We start from the raw sequence: 19,980 nt of genomic DNA on the forward strand, positions 1-19,980 counted from the left end.
GCAGATCGTCCCGAGGTAGAGCAAGGTGGACGCTTAATGACTGCTTGGGCAACATTCTCCGATAACGGTTGCAGGTCGACTTCAACTTCCGCGAACGCTGGCTTGGGTCTCACGATAGGCATGTTAACTCAGCGTCCATTCACGTTTCGTAAAGGATGTCCTATAGACGTTGAAAGACTTTATGTGGTTCAGAGTAGGGGAGGGAGCCCGTTGATTCATTGCTGGGAACGAGGAATTCTCCTGGGAGCGGCAAGGTAGTTCCGTAGAACATTTCCGCACACAAAGCGTCCAGGCTCTTCTTGCAGCTAGTAAGAAGTTCCAATAGAACGTTCGGTAGTATGTGCGATGCAAACGTTTGACAATTCCGTTTGACGCGTCCTGGTCCTAGAGCATCCGAAGAAGTTGGCTAGCGACTTGAACAAGGCGGATAAGATTTGAGTACCCTAATCCATTGTAATCGTATGGGGCGTTCCGTAGCATGCAACTCAGTTGTTGTGTGACGCCTTTGTCACGGAGTCTGCAGTCTGGTCAGCCATTGGAATCGCCTCAGGCTACCTAAAGAACCGATCGACTACAGTCAAGCAATACCTGAAACGTGATGAAACAGTCAAGGCGATGTCAATCGGTCATATCATCGGGTACCGTAAACGTCTGGAACGGATTCGTTTGGTGGCGAGAGATCTTCGAGCGCTGGTATGGTATACAAGTGTGAGCCCAAATATAGAGGTCCGTTTTGATTCCAATCCACATGAACTTCTTTACGATGGTTTTTTATGTAGAACGACCGTTCTGATGCGCCGGTAGATGGAAGTCGTCAAATATTTTCCTGCGTAACGAAGCGGGGACAAAAGGGCGCAAATATCCAAGAGACACATCGCAGACGATCTCCTTTTCTGAACCGCAGCGTTTGCATGTCAGCTCTATGAATATGGTGTTGTCACGAAGCAAGTTTCGTAGCTCCCTGTCCAGTGATTGCTCATGGGATAGCTCATCTTCGCTGATGAAGGCAGGTATTTCGATAGTTTCGATACGGAAGAGTGCATTTGCTTCTTCGTTGCTTGTACCAGGAATGAAACGAAAGTCCGTTGTAAACTGAGATATGTAGCTGAGTTATCGATGTCGTCGCAGCGAAGCATTGTCAGCTGACTAAGCTAACGTTTACGGTCCAGTAACACAAAGAACTCGGAACCCTCTAGATAGTAACGGAGATGACGGACGCTGCTGTAAATCGTCAACAGTTTGTGGTCGTACGCGATGTATTTCGCTTCCAGGGCAGAAGGTATCTTTTGATAAAAAGCTAAGAGGAGCCACTATTTATTTTGTTGTTCCTCCAAGACTGCGTCGACTGCGCATTGGAGATGTTAGTAGTATGCCTCAAGGGGGCGTTGGCCTGAAAATTTACGATTAGTACGGCGTCGGCGAGCCTGTTTCTGCATCGTTCGACGGAATCCTCGGCTTCTTGTGACTACGTGATAACAGTCTTTTCTCCCTTCTTTGTCCTTGCGCAACATTTGCTGAGCGGGGCTTCCAGCGTAGCAGCGTTGCAGACGATACGTCGATAAAAGTTAATGCCCCCGAGGAATTGTCGGAGGTCCCTGACGGTGGCCGGTTTCTTGAATTTGCGGATTGCATTTACCCCAGGCGTAGGTGGCGAGGAACCTTTTTCGCTAATAACATGCATTTGGAAAAGTTGATGACGATGCCCAACTTCGTGATAGGTCCGAAAACCAGGCGCAAATGTTCCATGTGTTCTTTGTTTGATTCTGATGCGACCAATGTATCCTCCATATAGCAAAAGCAACAGTCCAGCCCTTGCAGGACCTCGTCCATAAAACTTTGAATGGTTTGTGCGACGTTGCGGAGACAGAAGGTCATCGCTGTAGACTCAAACAGACCGTACGGTATAGTGGCAGCCGTTTTGGGGACATCGTTTTCGGTGACGGGTATTTGATGGAAAGCCTTCAACAAGTCGATTTTGGAAAACACACGTTTGCCAACAAGGTGCATGGTAACATACTCGATATGGCGCATCGGGAATTTGTTCGGAGTGCGAGGCATCAAGAACCGCCTTTCTTTGGCACGAGGTGTAGGAGGCTTCCCCAGAGACTTTTTGAAGGTCGGCAGTAACCTTTGCTAATCATGAACTGGAATTCCTCTTTTGAAACTTTCAACTTTTCAGGGTTAAGCCTGCGAAGGCGATCTGATACCGGTGGGCCGACGGTCGTGATACAGTGCCGTGTGCCATAGTAGGGGCAGCCGTACTCAACGCATAAGCTCTAGGAAATTTTTCAATATCGCCGAGTATGGGGAGTTCCTGTTGACAGTCGATACAGCCTGATGGAGATGTTGACTGACCTAACCGAATGCGGAGGCGTATGTGGCAAGGTCCCTTAGTTTCCGGTTTTTTATATCGACTAGAAGTCCAAAATGCTTGAGAAAATTGGTTCCAAAGACAGGGCGCGACCCCTTGGCTATGTAGAACTGCCAAAAGAACGGACTCGTGAGGCCCAGCGAAAGGGTGAGGATTTTAGTACCATACGTGCTGATGGGGGTTTCCTTGGCTGCAAGCAACTTGTACGAGGATACCTTCTGGGCATTACGTGCGAAAGAGGCTGGAACGACGTAAAGATCTGCTCCCGTATCCTCTAGGAACTTCATCCGCGACGTTGGGTCGTAGACTAGTGGCTCGATGCGTATTCCGACTGCTGTTTCGGAAATGAATACGGTGAGCGGCACCGTCTAAACGCGATCCCAAACCGTCTCTGAAAATAGCAAATTTGGTTGTTAACCTCAATTCTACGCCAGGGGAGGCGCTTGCCATGAGGAGCGGCTCATGGTACAATTTTATGAACTACCCGGGTGAGATCGCGCGCTGATGCGGCTTAGCTCCAACCGAGGCTCTTCCACCTGCTTCGCCAAGGAGCCGCGGTGGGAGGCGCTGTAACCACACTCCCGCTGGTGCACTGTAGGCGCCACAGGAGTTACGACGGGCGCTGGTCGTTCAGCTCCAAATCGAAAGGAATTAGCGCGTCCTCTCGTTGTCGGTGACGCCAAACACGGTAAGAAGCCTTTGCTTAAGCGCCTGGTGTCTATCAGTGTCGAGCTTGAGCGTAATTACATTTACCTCAGCAAGAACGGCTATGGTGCTTGAGGCAGGGGAGGCCTGGCCTTCGTCGGTGTTGTAGAAATTTTTATTCGGCATTCTTATATGCAAATCGTTACTTTAGCGGAGTCGCCTCTCGAGTCCTTAGGTACGGCATATGCAATGATGAAAAAAAAATTCTTCACTTGAAAAAGAAGCAACAACGAATATTTAAGCGAACAGGAATTTAACAAGTTTAACGAATTGTAGGTTAGAAGTTAACCGGGTGGCTGCTTCGGTTCCACTGGTCGATACATGGGACGTTGGAAAAAATCTCGTACCCTTGGTGTGAACGCGGCGAGTGCTCTCCTAGTATTTGTAACTCGGCTTCACTACTCGAAAGTTCATGTGTTAAAATAGCTGCAATTATTTTAGGGCTACGATCTCTTGGCGTGAAATACCAAGTTGTCTAACATCTCCTTGTATCGTGCTATTTTGACACTAGAAAGGAACGTATCTCTTCAGCTAAGTTTTGACACCGAAATTCCGGGTTGTTCACAAATTAGTGCCGGGTTTGCATTTGACCCTCGAGTTGTTTAGAAAACAAGCCTTACTCTATCTTGAAGTGGCTGAAGTTCGTGTCAACCTCCTTTACCAGTATAGTTCAATTCCCTTCTAAATGCCGGTAACTTGCCTCCACTATAAGCATGGTTGGTCAGCCTTTGATGAGGTCACTCTCTCCTCCGTATGCTCTGCACTTTTTGCATATGTACCCTGCTGTAACCATAGTGTTTTTCTCAGAATGTGGTATTCGATCATCCGTTATTTTTGCGGTTAGTTAGCCGCAGTGTTGGCCTCCAGGGTAAAAGTTTAATCTGTAAGGAGTTAATGGAGGAGAAAAGGGTGATCTTTTGTCTTGAACTAAAATGAAAATTCATGATGGTCACCGCCTTGATACGTAATGGATTCTCAAAGTGGCTCTTTTGATTTACTAACTCCACTCCCAAAGGGAAAGAAAATTTCCCGCATCTTGAGCCCGTTGTAGGGATGCGCGGTCGACCTCTCTTAAAATTTAAGGGCGCACGGGGAGGGGTGGTCTTCTATCTTACCCTCCTTTCAAACCAGAACGATAATTGTCTTACCAGAAAGCCTATTAATGCCTTTGAAGCACCTCTTTGGGCCGTCATCCCTTTTATAGGGGAGACACCTGGTATGAGTGTTTGATGGGCCTTAACTACTGCAGTTGGCAAATAAAAATTTACCATGATGATTTAAAAATACGTATAAACAAGCGCCATAGCTTTTTAAGGAAATGAGAATGATGACCGTATTTGCAAAGGGATTGAACTGGGACGACCTTGTGCTCCTCTCTTCACTCCTATCCTATCCCGTCCGAAGGCTGGGTTAAAAATTACACCCTACCGAAAATAACTTTTCAACGGACTGGAAAGGATGGACTCTTTTGTTCCTTCTACATATCCTCCCTGTCCTCGTCTCCTCGGAGGAATGGTTCAGAATTATAACCTGATCATGATAAGGAAGGTCCCTTGTAGTTTAACCTGACTACTAGGCACAACCCGATAGTTCCTTTCGGATAGTGATTTATTTGGAGACCACAGTGCTACTGAATGCAGGCTCAGTGAATGCGAGGCCCAACACCTCTGCCGGCACCTGGGTTGTACAGTCCAATTTTTGCCTGAGCCTAGATGGAACTTTTTCTCGCGATATGGCCACAATCACAACTGTCATGAAACTCCCACAACGGGCGCAAATAACCGGGCCGAGAACACGTCTTCCATGAATTCCCCAGTAGTATGTGCTCTCGGAGGGCCATCCCAGTTATCCCGGTAGCATACACCTCACTTCAGATGAGTCCCATTCTAGACTGAGATCTGATTGCCCACCTCGAGTACGTAAGGATGGCAATCCGCAACGGGTTGTAAGGCCACCATGATGACATGAAAAGACACTTGGGGGTGCTATCACTTTTTAAGGGGAGTGACCACCTCAGGTTTCCATAGGGTTTGAAAATGTGGGATCTTCCCCTTCTCCCTCCGTAAAATCCCTTCGAGGACGGGACTGGAAATCTAACTTTTACCGATTTCAGGTTTGGTTACAGATTAAAGCATCTCCGTTCTCTTTTATACTTTAAATTCCAAAAATATATTATTTCGGTCCCAAATTCAAACCATCGAACGCTATTTTGCTTGAGAAAGTTTAAATATTGAAGTAATTCACTGTAAAATGGGGCCTTTGTTTCATTCTGGGAAGTCTTCAAAATATCTGAATGCCATGTTTACGCCAGCATATCGCATAAGTGAAAATATTCTCAGAAAATAACAATTGAAATATGCAGATAACACCTATTGCTCGAGAATTCATAATCCATACCTGACGATCATCCTGGTAGGTAGAGTCTTCATAAAGACTTTAGTACACCTGTTTTACTTTAACGACCCTAGTTTTTAGTACTGCAAGCACATGAATTCTTAGTTCTTCTCATAATTTCCCTATTAATTTCGAATGCAAGACGAAACAAAGTTTTAATGATGACAACCATCGCCATCTTTATGGCTTTGTATCTCCTATCAGGCTCAGTGCTCAACTTAACCAGCAGCAAACAAATTATACGTACACATAAATACTTAGCCTAGGGCACCCTGCACCGTTTTACGGCTATTTTATGAGTTTTAAGGTGATAAAAAAATTTTATATCCAGAATACATATTGAATTTTTTTGCCTGCATGATATCAGTTAACAAGTGGGACTATGAAGTTAAAGGGGGCTTGCTGTGAATAAGGGTTAGTGAGCTGGAATCACTAATACTCTTTCATGAGAAATAGCAATTCAAAGTAAGCAATCTAAAAACTAAATATAATCGAATCTCTTATGTTAAGACATATCCTTGAAACTCTTTTTCTTCCTTGTGATATTCGGTGTAGTGCTGGGTGATAACACTTTACCTGTGATGGGGTTAAACGAATACTTTTATTGGCAATGATTGGATCAAACAAATATGATTTGGGAGACAGTTCTCAAATAAGCGTTATTGATATCTTTTTGGAAAAAGGAGATATAGATCAATGTAAAGGTATAAAATCCACCTCTTCCGAAAAAACTCCAGACTTTGTCTACAGATAGCCACGCGATAGTATTCAGTTACGAATTAACTAGAAACCAAAAACCATTTCACACTCTACTTCCAGGACATTCGTGAATCAACCATAAAAGATACAAACGATGTGGTGTGTGGTGCTTCACAATATATGTTAGCATCCCGCCAAAAAGGTGGGCAAGAGAAGATAAAAAAGCCATCAAAATTCTACTGGTTCTTGGTTGCGTTAACTATCTGTTGCGTTGCTGTTTTGATCACAATCTAACAATGGCCTCAGTGTGTCCGCTTGCAGACAAATAAATCACACCTTTGGTGGTGTGTTTTAGCAGTTGAATTGTGATCCTTTTAGAAAATGCCCTAACATTTCCAATACACCGTATACAGGTAGCAGTTGCCTTTTATTTGTCTTTTATTTATCAGTTTGACCCCCTATCAGCTCCGAACAATAGGAATATCTTTCAGTGTAAAATCTTTGTGAATGAATTGGGAATCCAATTGTCTTCGATTGTCGCATTGTCTTTATTGTTTGTTGAACTAATTCTTACGAATAATATCTGAAAAAGGAGTAGACGACGAAAATATCTTCGATAAGTTCTATAAACCTTGGTAGCTTTCAAATAGGCATGGACGTTTCGAATAGTTCTGTATGTTGAGTCGTGGGAATTAGCTACCCTAATTGTTTATGCAGTTCTCTGTGAACATGCATGCATAGAATCTAAGCATTATACGAATGTATCTGCTTGACAATGACATAAGATTAGAGCGAAAGTGCCAACCTCTTACTCTGATTTGGCATTGTGTACAGATGGGAATGGAATACAAATTTGTTCAACGTTATTGGTTAAAATTCAACAACTAAATTTCTTAGGATATCTGAAGTTCTATTAAAGATTGTGTTCATTTATTTATAATGAATAGCGCCATGCCGAATATCTCCTTCTAATGTGGCTCTTATAATTATCCTTACGGAAAAATTTACTTTTTTAAATTTGGCAGACATTTGATTGGACGCAACATTTGCTTTCTTCCTTCCACATTTTTGTTTGTCCCTTTGGATGCCAGCGTGCAATCAAATGTATTTTGTCTTACGAATAGAGGCACGCTATAGAGAAATGCTAATGTATTCACTGCTGTGAATCTGCCGAGTAAGCGCTGCAGTTTTTGAGATTTTATGTGAACAAAATCTTATTAAAATCGATTCAATGTTTGCCTGTCCGTCTGTCCGTCTTTTTTTCTGTTTAAGGAGATGGAAATTTTCAAAAGACTCTGGCCTGGGCACGAGTGTGGGATTTTTACCCACTAAAACTACCCCCGACTCCCCCCAATTCGGTGGAACCACCTTTAGGTATTACATCACGGAGCGGAGTTAGCCTACTATAACTAGGTCTCGTTCCGTCTACCCGCGGGATTCGTAACCACGCCTTCCTTGGCCGGTGAGACACTGGGTGAGGTTATAATTGATCTACCCATGCTTTCTCTCTACCCACTCCCCTATGGAAGGGATTAACCTGTAAGTCAAATGACCCTTTTCTGACTGGTCCCATCGCTATTGCCATCCGCTTATGGATCTCTCCCTTTCGGCTTTTTCACCTGTGATAAGGGAGAAATGGATCTGTTATTATAATTGTTCATCATTTCGGTCACCTGGATGTCAATTGGCATCATTCCCGAGATGACGAACTCTGCATCATCTGAGATGGTCCTGAAGGCAGAACACACCTTTAAGACTATGCTTCTGTAAACCGTACTCAGTTTATGTGCATTGCCTAAAACATGCAGCGCTTCTCCCCAAACTTGGACTACATACAGCATAATTTAACTCACCACCCTGGCTATGAGCAGCCTGCAAGTATGCCCCAGTCCTCGTACGTTCAGCATCATCCTTGTCAGAGCCATACTCGTGGTGGATGCTTTTTCGCAAGTATGCTCTATGTGCTGCTTAAAATTGAGTTTTTTGCCTATCATCACCTCCAAATATTTGATGGCAGGCTTGGAAGTGATGATACAATTCCCGATTCTAATGCAGACGTAATTTCTCTCCGTCTTTTCACCCGCGAGTGCTAGTCCAGCACTCTCTAACCAAGCCTTAACAGCACTGATCCTTCGCTTGAGTACAACTCAGTATCCTCGAGATGCTTTGCGACCACAACCAGTGCTTTATCGTCGGCGTAACCCACCATCGTGGCCTCCTCCGAAACCGGAAGAATAAGTACATCATTATATATGGTATTCCACAGTAGGGGCCCAGTACAGAGCCCTGTGGGACACCCGCGGAAACAATGTACTCCTTGGGTCCATCATCGATATTATATCAGAGTGTCCGCTCTTGCAAGTAGTCATCGGTAATAGCGGCGAGGTAGTTGGAAATACCAATGGTCGCTAGAGATTTTCGTATGAGTTACAATTGGCCGAGTTGAATGCATTCTTTACATCCAGGATGTAAACCCCTTCCGTGAATTGTATTTTCGGCCAAGCCAGTAACCATTTTGATGGCATCAATGGTTGATCTGAATTTACGAAATCCATACTGCCTATCTGAAAGGCCCCCTGGTTCACGACTACTGGGAGTAATCTGTTATAAATAACCCGTTTCAACTTTTTGCCCATAGTGTCTAGAAGTTGGGGAGGGGGGGTCTACAGCAGGACGGTTCCCCTGGAGGTTGGCCAGCCTTAGGCAGCAGCACCACCTTCTGCCGCTTCCATGGTGCAGAAAAGACACCACCGACATGCACGTTTCGAATAGCCCCGCGAACATATCCGATCTACATTTGACGGCAAGTTTGAGGCCTTTGTTCTGTATGCCGTCAAAATCAAGACTGCAGATCACCAGCAGCTCGTTCCTGGTGACCGGTGCAATCGGCGTCACATTCAGGAAGCGCTGGAAGGTGTCTTCCTGGGGAAATAAAACCTGGATTATTTTCAACAAGAGCACAGAGCACATGATCTGCGGAAAAGATCGGCCTCTGAATCGTCCTGTCACGATTTTATAGGCGCTACCACACGGATCCAAACATGGCAAGCTTGAGTTTTTTGTAGGCTTGCCTATAGGCATGCTCTTTTCGCCCTTGATCACCCTTCCGGGATGCGGATCTCCTTCCTTATAGTTCCGTCCTTAGTTCAAAGGTGATTGCCTGGTCACTGTACGTGAAGTCTTCGCTAGCTTGCCAGAACATGTCACATGCCAGCGCAGGGCTGACAAAAGTCAGATCTACACTTGAACCAGATTCCCCTTCCGGAAAGTGTTTACATCACCTTCGTTGGGCAGAACTACATCCAATTGGGCACATTCTTCTAATAAGCACCTTTGGACCTCGACCTCTTGCGTCGTGAACAAGATCGGTTGGGGGGTAGCAGCTGTATACGAATATACCGCTTGTACCCACACAAAGCGAATAGCCGCCCGACCCATGCTACTTTGTATGGCCGCCCCACCAGTCGAATCTGTCACCCATACATTACCGTCAAGATTTCTGTACGGTTCACTAATGATAGCAATCTCCGTCGTGGATTCATAAGTGGTCTCCGCAAGCAAATCTTGGCCGACTCTGCTTTATTTGTGTTAACCTCATTTTTTCACTGCAGTTAACGCCTTCCTAAATTCCGGGCATTTACCACTTCCGGCAATCTACCGGTTATCCCGTTCCTCCTTTCCTTCGCACAAAATGCATTTGGGGTCTCTATTGCACTCCTTGGCAATATGTCCTTTCTCCCCACATCTTCGATATCGATCGGACCGATCGAAGCCGATGTGCGATGATGTGCGGTGTTTGAAGTTCCTTCAATGCCTTGACATGCTCATGCCAGTCTCTGAGAGGATGTCCTTTTGTTAGTGTCAGAGTTGAGGGGTCAAAGAACAGGAGGAGAAGATAAAGTCCTCAAATCCGAAAGAATAATCTAAACTTCACAATAAAGTAGATAGAACCAATGCAAGAAAAACTTTAAAAAAATAATAACGCCTAAGAAATAGAAACAAAAAATAAAAAAAAAATTAACGGAACAAAAAAAAGCAAGCATAGGACAGGCAACTATAATAGATTCCATAGAAACTTCTTAAGTTGCTATATCGATTAGGCCAAGGCTTTCCACCCGTCCCGCATACCTGGCTAATCGATGTCTTGGGTCTATATTGCATTGTTCCCAAACTAACAAAGTTTTTAACGACAGTCGTGGAACGGTGGTATACCACCTCTTCAGTGCCTTCATTTGAGGGTGTCAATGCCTCAGAGCCTATCCATATACGAAGAGGCATCTTCCAGGGGGATTCATTGAGTCCACTCTAGTTCTGCATGGCACTGAACTCTTTCATGGCTACTGAATGATGCTGAGGGCTTGGTTTTGCAATTAAATATGGCCTACATGCTAAGTGCGAGCTGACACACTTGATGTACTTAGATGACATCAAGTGGCGTGCTGATACTGACCACCACCATGTTCAGCCGTGATATTCAGATGAAATTTGGGTTAGACAAGTGTCGAATCCAAGCCATCCCCATAGGACATCACGAGCCACACGATGGACATACCATTGGTGACCTCCACTTACAAGCTATGACCGATACAGATTTCTACAAATACCTAGGAATTCTGCAAGGAACCCATACTCGCGTTGGTGTCTTATGAAACTTTAACTTTTGTTTCGTCTACATGGATGATGTTTTGGTCGCTTCCTCTTTAGAATCTGAGCACTTGGAACATCTGAAGTGCATTTTTCAACGTCTTCTTTAGACCAGACTTGTTCTAAACGTTGAGAAATGCAGATTCCTCCAGAAGCAAGTAAGATTTCTCGGCCACTTAATAACCCCTGACAGTATACAACCTGATCGAGAGAAGGTTGAGGCGATTAAGAGCTTTCTCCTACCAACCACGGTAAAGAATCTGGGTGGTGTTGTTAAGCTTCTCTCGTTGCTTCTTACTCAAGGTCGCTCGTCACCATGCGATCCTGAACAACTACTTGTCTGGGCCCAAAACTAAAGATTCCCGCGAGGTTGCGTGGTCTGCTGAGGCCATTCATGCATTTGAGTCGGTCAAACAAAGGCTTGCCGATGCAACACTGCTAGCATTTCCTCAGCTAGATGCACCCTTTGCAGCGTTCGTCAATGGCTCAGATGCAGTGATAGGCTCCGCTCTTCACAAACGGGTGAACCAAATCTGGGAACCGTTGAGCTTCTTTTCAAAACAACTCAACTCAGGTCAATGCAACTGCAGTGCCTATGATCGTATGAAATACTTCCGTTTCTCCCTTGAGGGCAGGCTGTTCATCGTATTCACGGGCCACAAACCCCCTACTTTTGCGCTTAGACAAAAGCCCCACAAAGCGTCCCCTTCCTAATTTCGGTACTTGAGTTATTATATTAGCCGGTTTACTTCTGATATCCAACACGTGTCTGGAAAAGATAGTGTTGTTGTTGAATCTTTGCCTCGAATCTCGGGGGTTACAGTCCTTGCGCGATCAATTATACGGCAATCGCCGAGACATAAAAAGGCGACGCAGAACTTCAGAGCTTGAAAGAAAATTTCAAATACAAATTCAAGAAGTTTTCAATTTTCGGCTCACACTCTTATTTACTCTGCGAGACCTCAGATAAGGGACCCAGGCCATTCATTCCGGCCGATATTTGCAAGGAAGTATTCCACGCAAACATGATCTTACGCATCCAGTCATGAGGATGACGAACCGATTAGTCACTGATAAATACTTCTGGTCGTCTATGAACAACGACGTAAACCCTTGGGCCAGATAGTGCATTGCTTGCCAGAAATGCAAGGTCAACAAGAATGTTCGAAAGGAAGTAGGTGCATTCTCTAGGTTAACCAAGCGCTTCTACACCACCCATCGCGACATCATCGGCCCTTTGCGAGACTCACGCGGATTCAAATATTGCCTCACAATCATCGACAGGGGGCCTGAAGCAGTACCTGCGGCTGACATTACAGCGCAATCATGTACCGAGGCCCTCTGTCGAGAGTGGATTCCGCGTTTCGGTGTTCTAGCCGTTATTATCACAGACCAGGGAATGCAATTTGGGTCGACTCTTTTCACGGAGTTAGGTAATCTCCTTAGCTTGAAACGGCATAGGACTACTGCATACCATCCGCAGTGCAATGGTATGTTGGAACATTGGCACCGGACGGTGAAGGCCGCCTTAATGGTTAGCGACGATCCTCCGTAGTCGCGGTCATTCCCTTTCGTCTTCCGCGGCCTCCCAATGAGAGGAATTCGCAGCCAACTTAACGGAGATAGTGTACTGGAAGAATCTGCACCTCCCCGTCGACTCTGTACTGGACATCAGAGTAGGGCTAAATGACTCGGGAATGCTGCGTCTGCTTAGGGACACGGTTTCGAAGATGCGGTCAACTTCACCGTCGAGACACGCACCATTGGAGATCAACACCCCCAGGGATCCTCCCGGGAAGCGTCAGATACGCCCGCTGATCCCCATTGACTGGATCAAGAGGACGGTTTGCTTCGCAGAACCTGCGCGGTTTCAGCTGGGGGCGGAGTGATGTGACGACACATCGGAGGTGCAACTAGTCGCCATTATAAATTCGCCACTGTCGCTGCATTCAATGGCCGCATAAACAGCTGAAGGACTGACATGAGACGGGGGTGACAAATGTCAAGAATGACATTTGGCAACAGTCTCAATGACACAGTTACGTTCGCCGGAGGCTAAGACTACCTTCACCTGTGTACAAAATAATCAAAAAGTCTAGGAATATTGCGATATAGTAGTATAGGTTAGTAATTAGCAAATAGCAAAGACAACTGTGACAAGGAATTGGTGAATTAAGGGGAAAAATGGGTCCTTAAAGTTGTTCTTAAAGATTTTGACATTAGATAGAGACTCTCGTTCTTGTGGATTTTCCATCGTAGAAGATTCTAGCCTACATTTAGATAGTAATATTAGTGAATCTGCTTTACCGGTTTCAGGTTGTAGCTGTTTGTCTGCCGTGATTCTCTCTCCTTTATTTTTTCCAGTTTATATTTATATTTATCCAAAATTGGATCCAAACTGTTGGACAGAAATAGTCAAATTTGAATAGAACTTTATTGCCCATTAGAAAATTCAAACATCAAAGTAAATAAATGGACATATCCGAATCAAATAAAGTCTGGGTCGAACATCATGCCACGATTTTTGTCAAAAACTTCATTAGTTCGGTGAACTGCAAACACAATAAAATCAAAGGTTGCCGAAGAAAAATCTTGCAAATCGGTTTCCTCTGCCTCAATTAGTATTCAAAATTATTTCTCTCAGATTGAAATGAGTGACTTTATTTTGACATATTTCACACCAAATTACAAATGGAATAGCTGAGTTGACGCCACGATTTACATTTTATGAAAATATGCAAATTTGAAACGTTCCTCCACCTGCAAATGTATCTGACTGCGTGGAAGAATTAGACTAAAATATCTAGTATCTTTCTATTCAAACGAAGAATCTCGGATATTGGAGATATTGAAGAGTCAGCGAATGTTTCCCATGGTTTGACTCAGTCTCCAGCACAAGCAATTTTTGAATTTCCAAAGAACTTTGTCGTAAAGCTCGACTTTGCGCACAGGAAACGTACAGAATATTTACAGATTTCGGTCAAAGATATACAGATTTCCAAATAATGTCATTAGCTTGATGAATTCCACAATGGACGATATTTTTATAAACCTGCGTTTCACGATTTCCCTAACAAAAAGCGATCCATTCGCACCGAAATGATATAAAGGCTGAAAGCAATCTTTTCTGTATTCTCCACCAGTCAAACAAAATCTATTCTAATCAATAGAAAAGGAACAATGGACCAAGCTTGAATAGCATTCTGAATACGCGGGGCCAAAGCTTGGAGGTGCTGTAGGTGCTTTGTAGCTCACCTTCTCGACATCTGAGGAGGTGATCGTGACCAGGTTGAATAGCTTATTACTTAACTAAAATCTCTTACCTTCCCCGCCGGCGTGAAATGATCGCGGCTATGGCCCTCCAACCGTCATCAAGATGTTTGCCTTCGATAGCATCGCTATCATCATCTACGTGGTCGCCATTGATCCGCTTGAATATCATCCAAATTAACGTAATCAGTCAATTACAGTGGTTCAAAGTGTGTCAGATTCCAACGTGATTCGCCTTTGATCGAGTGTTCACATAATTCATTGGAGCGCGAAATCTTGTCGACAACATAGAGATACGCAATGTGTTAACCTGAACCAAGTTACCTTGGAAGCATGAACGCGATGTTCTAACGGTGTCTGTGGGAATTTTTTATCTTATGCATGAATAAAAGATTCTTTGACAGATTCTACCAATTTTTTTCTTTTGGGTTTGGAAGTGAAATTGCCTGATTCGTGTCTCAGTCAGACTATGGGTTGAAACATCCCCTGGAGATTCTAGGACTCTAATGCTGAACCATTTAACACATTACCTCAGGTCAAACCTATTCAGTATGGGAGTGAAACCTCGTTGTTCAAAGAACCTCTGTTACCCGTGTATCTCTCCTATCCATTTCCATTCTTTTCGCCCCAAGAACGCCTTAAGTGTAATGCGCTACTCAGTCCCACGTATCCTCGCTCTGCGGCATGTACATCCTTGCAGTTGGGCAACCAAAATTTCCTGATTATCCGCAGGTAAAATTGAAAATACCCATGTTCGCTGAGCATGGTTCTCTTTCCCAAAATTGCTTGCTGTCATGCACTGAAATAGTCGACAATAGTCGGCTTCCTTATTTCTCTCAACTTTTCTGAGGTACACAAATCCCCGCTCTGCTGGTTCCGTGGCGGTATGATAGTCAGGCAAAACTAGCAGAGCCTCTCGTCATTGTACTTGCGCTAGGCCCTTACCATCCTAGTCTTCCAATTCCTCCCAACAACTTCTCCCATTCTCCCCTTCTACTTTCTTCCTTTACCACCGGAAATTCCTCGGGCCGCATTCTCGATCTTTTCCTGTCCAACCTCCCCGAGCGCCAACTCTCTTTACTTCCTTGCACAACCCCGTATGTCAAAACTGACGCTCACCAACCTCGCGTGAATTTGAAGCGAAGCTCCCCCGTCCAAACTCCGAAACGGCGCGTAAATCTACTAAGTTCAACTTGCGCAAAGTCAACTTTGCCGGTGTCAACTCAGCTTTCGCGTCTATCACAACTCAACATGTGATCAGCATCTTTGACAATATCTTGTCCGATCTCCTCCCCTGTTATGCCCCTTCTTTCCCCACTTGCCTGCGTTCGTTCCCAATTTGGTTTACAGATCCTTAATAACATTTGCCTGAAAAATGCACTGGAGAAGACGTTTCAGGCTTCTAAGAATGACAACGACCTGGCTCACTTTAAGGCTATGCGCTCCAGTGTGAAGTAACTGATTAAAAAGGCGCATAAAAAAGTACTTATTAAACGTCGAAGCCGCCCTTGCCCCCAGTAATTTGAAAGCCTTTTAGTCCCACACTCGCTATTTTCGTAATCCCACCCAATCTCTCCCTTTTTGTATCAGTTTTGCTTACTCCGCTGCCAACTCCCCCACAACAATTCTGCGACCTTTTCTAAATCTACTTCTCCCTCGCCCACTCCCCCCTCTACGATTCTTTTAACTGCAGGCTGCTTTGAATCTTTGGCCATTCCTATCGTTACGCCTTCCTTGGTTGTGTTCCTCATTGTTAATCTTGACGCAAATGTAGGACCTGACCCCGATGAGCTTCCTAACCTCTAACCGTAACGGTACACTATAGTACACTGTAGGAGGCAATGTGGTCTGCATTGTGCTCGTCCGTTATTATTACCCTGATTTGACGCAGTTTCTCATCCACAGCTGAGTCGATTGTTATTCGGCATGCAGTCACGATAACAAACCCTCTGTGACCAGTGAGATTTGAACCGCGACCTTCCGCTAAGATAGGTCAGCGCTCTAACCACTTGAGAAATCCGGATTGTGGATAATCTATAACAAAAGTCTGGAAAAATGCTACTTTCCCCATCTTTGGAAAAAGGCCCTTATAATCCCATTCCTCAAGAGCAGGTACCGCTTTCTTCCTATCTCTTTTCATGGTTACTAATCTCGTTCCTTCTCTCCATCCTCTGGTGTTCCCCCAGCCTCTATATTCGGCTCCCTACCAATGACCTCGCCTCCATCCTCACTTGCTCGTTTTTGGTTTTACACTGACGACCTTAGGTTCTTCTCCTCTGTTTCGTCTCCGCTCGACTGTGCTCTCTTGCATTCCAACCTTGATAATCTGGTCTGTTGGTGTTCGGTCAACAAGCCGACACTGAATGTCAGTAAATGCCACTAGATGTGCTATTCGTTTAAACCCCTCCCCAACATCATTTCCTATTTCCTTAGTAGACAACCCCTTTCATTATTGACCTCCTTCCAAAACCTTGGTGTAATATTCGACGACAAACTTCGTTTCAATTCCCATTTCGTTGACATAATCAATAGAGCTTCCAAAATTTCTGGTTTTATACTAGGTTCCTCCCCTGACTTTACCTCAATTCAGCCCTCATTAACACTCTTCAACTCCCTTGTCAGAAACATCCTTGAATGCTGGTGTATAGTCTGGTCTCCCTTCTGCATCCGTAACTGTCGCACTCTTGAAGTTCTACAACGCAAATTCACCCAGACCCTCGTTTACAAAAAGAATAAGTACATTGTTATACATACTCCATACTGAGGGAGTCAGCCCATATTTCGGAACCACAAAGAAGAACGGACTGAACTGCACCCATCAGCAACCGACGCCGCAGCTTCGTCAAGGCCACAGTTTCACCAATGTGAGGAGAGGGAACTGTGGCAGCTCTCTCCACAGTCAGAACAACGACTTCAGTGTTTACCAGAGCTGGGGAGAATCCATATTTAACCATTCATCTGCTTATTCGCCGCATCACTACTGCCAGTCAGCGCTGAGGTTGCTCAACCGTGAGTGCGGTAACCAGTGCAGCAATATCATCCGCGTGTCTGACTAGATGCGATTCCGTCAGGCACTTCGAGTATGTACGACTATCGTATAAGGCCTTCCAAGGATCCGAGCCAAGGATAGATCCCTGAGGCGTCCCAGTGCGACCTTTATTTTGCGCCGTTTTTCGTGATTCTCATCAAGCATGTGGCACCATCTCGCAGAACTGAAGGCGGTTTTTACATCAGGGATCACAAGGTATACTACCTATCGACAGTGGCAACTGTGTGCCTCAGTCAGTTTCACCGCTTGGATCAACTCGTTAATCGCGTCAATTGAGGATCGCTCCGCTATTGAACCATATTGTGTTGGTGAATAGTATCCCGCAGCTGTGTCTAATATACTAATAGGACAATACGTTGATGGCGCCTCGTGGTCGCCTTTGTCCTTGCTTATCAGCACAAGTCTGGCAACCTTCCAGCGATAGGAAAAATACGAGCTGTCAAAGATTTGTTGAATGAGCCTAATAGCAAGTTCGGCTTATATTTACAAACAAGTTTCAACACTTCGCTATGAATACCATCGGGCCCTGATGCTTTTTTGCCTTCCTCAGTACTTAATCCCTCATTGACAGCGTCAGCTCTCATCTTCAAAATCTGTGTGCCTGGAGAATGGTTGAGACAAACCCCATGAGATTGCTTTTCCGATAAAGCCTCTTCCAACTAAAACTCTCCCTTCCGTGTTTCAGGCTCGTACTGTAAGGCAGCTACCATATTCCAAAAAAACCGACGTAGATTCGTTCGGTGAGAGACAAGTGTTGAAATACATCCCTTCCGTATAACGAACCCAAACAAAGCCATCTCCTCCTCCACGGCCACAATTGTTATCCGTATCTCTTACATAAATGGCAGCAGTGCTAGATAATCGGCGTACCGCGATGGTGAGGTCCTATCTGGGTACTGTTCGCTGAGAAGCAATAACCCAGCTCTTCTTCCTTGCAGCATCTGCCCCATCAGCTCATGAGTAGTTGCACTCCTATGCATGTTTGCTGCAGGATGTGGATCATGGTGAGTGGCTTTTCGTTTTCTGTAGCTCTTCCTTGAAGACCTGCCACCACCCATAGACCCATCTACCCGTGGGCATGAACCACATCTGCTTTCTGCATATCGCAGTCCTTGCCAAGGATACAAAATAAATGCCGACTCACAAGTGCCCAGGTTCGCCACACTCAGAACACAAAGTGCTTCTATTCTGATGATTGCAAACCTCTGTTATATGTCCTTATACTACCATTCGCCATATTCTACAAATGATCCACCCGATCTTTACTTGCCCACAATGAAGAAGTGCCTCTTCAAGGACAGTGACAACGGCCGATTTTTGTCCTTTCTTTTCAATCTCAGCGTTCTCTGGTTTGGGATTATTGTGAAATTTCTTAAAGAACTTCCTTTGTTCGGCTTGATAATAATGGCCTCCTACCGTCGTTTGTTCCTTCTTTTTTTTTGGCGTCGATGTTGTCGTCGTCGTCGACTTCGATTTTGCTGCAGTGGAGTCCTTCCCGTCGCTACTCAAATTAGGTGGTTCTTGTTCTTCTTTTTTTCGAGGCTGCTTGATCCATTTGATTATCACCTCGCGGAATTTTTCTTGCTGCGTCCTTGTCGGCGAATCCACGCTGTTCGCTTTCTTTTGCCGATTGTTTATTATCCCTCTTGCGAGTTGAGGACACTACATTTTGGGGAACTAGGGGCTGCAGTAGCGGTCTGTTTTTTCCACAGCTCCTTTTCGGCTGTCGGCTCCATTCTGTCATTCTTGGCATCAATGGAGATGTTTCGCCGGACAATGACAGTAGTCTTCATTTTCTACATCTACCCTTGTCTTACGGGTGAAGTCCATCCTCTTCTGACTTGTGTTTCTTACTGGTTGGGATGTCACGTAGCTCAGAGTTTACCAGCTTTTTTCGTGGTCTCGTTTCCGAATTCAAATTCGACGGCGTCTCTCTTTTTTGACAGCCAGGACTTCTGCCTTTCTGCCTTTTTCACTATCAATCGTCTTCATCGTTGGGACAGAAAGCCTTTCTAGTTTTTCAGTAGGTGGCCGTCTTAACTTTACGCTTCTTGCAAAGGGATTTATAGTCTAATCTCCCATTTTAGCTACCAGAAGCCGTAAGGATGGTGTATTGCTGCCTCTCCTAAATTTTTCGGCTATTGCCGATTGTGCTGTCATTGTTGGTATTATCATTGTAGTTTAACCACAAGCTGCAGGTTACTATCTCCGTTAGAAAGTGCTGCCGTGATTGTCTATACAAGCAGGAAGATCACGTATGAGTTAACGCAAATCCTCATAGGAGTTTATTCTCAGGCCGAGAACAGGCGCTACTCAGGAGTCTTTATCAACTGAGCCTTCACTGTCAACTTAACGGTGCATAGTTTTGAACTCACTTTTAGCCCTGGCAAGGTTATTATCGGGACAGAGGCAGCTGTAGCATCAATCTGAAACCGTTTCCACGAGATGGCACTCTCATGTGCTAAGGTAAGATAATTTCACAGTTGACAGCTCATGTGTAACCTATTCCGAATCGTTTACCAAATCACAAATCTATGCTATGCCGGGTCGTCTTTGTTATCGCCGCTGCCTGGGGGAGTTCACTTTCCATGTCTTGCTCCCAAATAGCAACACAGAGAGAACAGAAGAACAATCTTAACTTGATCTTGGTGTTGAGATAACTGCATTTTCAGATTTTGGACAGGGTAGCGAAAACGGATCTAGCACGGTTAATACGTCGGACAACATCTAGTTCGGTGCCGCCGTCCGCGCGAAACCACACTTCCAAGATATATAAATTGATCGAAGCCTTCGATGTTCCACTTATTAATGTGGATAGGAAGAGTGCTTTGATCCGTCAGACTGAAAA

The sequence above is a fragment of the Hermetia illucens genome, chromosome 2 (genome assembly GCF_905115235.1).
Source record: "Hermetia illucens chromosome 2, iHerIll2.2.curated.20191125, whole genome shotgun sequence".
Classification (NCBI taxonomy): Eukaryota; Metazoa; Arthropoda; class Insecta; order Diptera; family Stratiomyidae; genus Hermetia; species Hermetia illucens.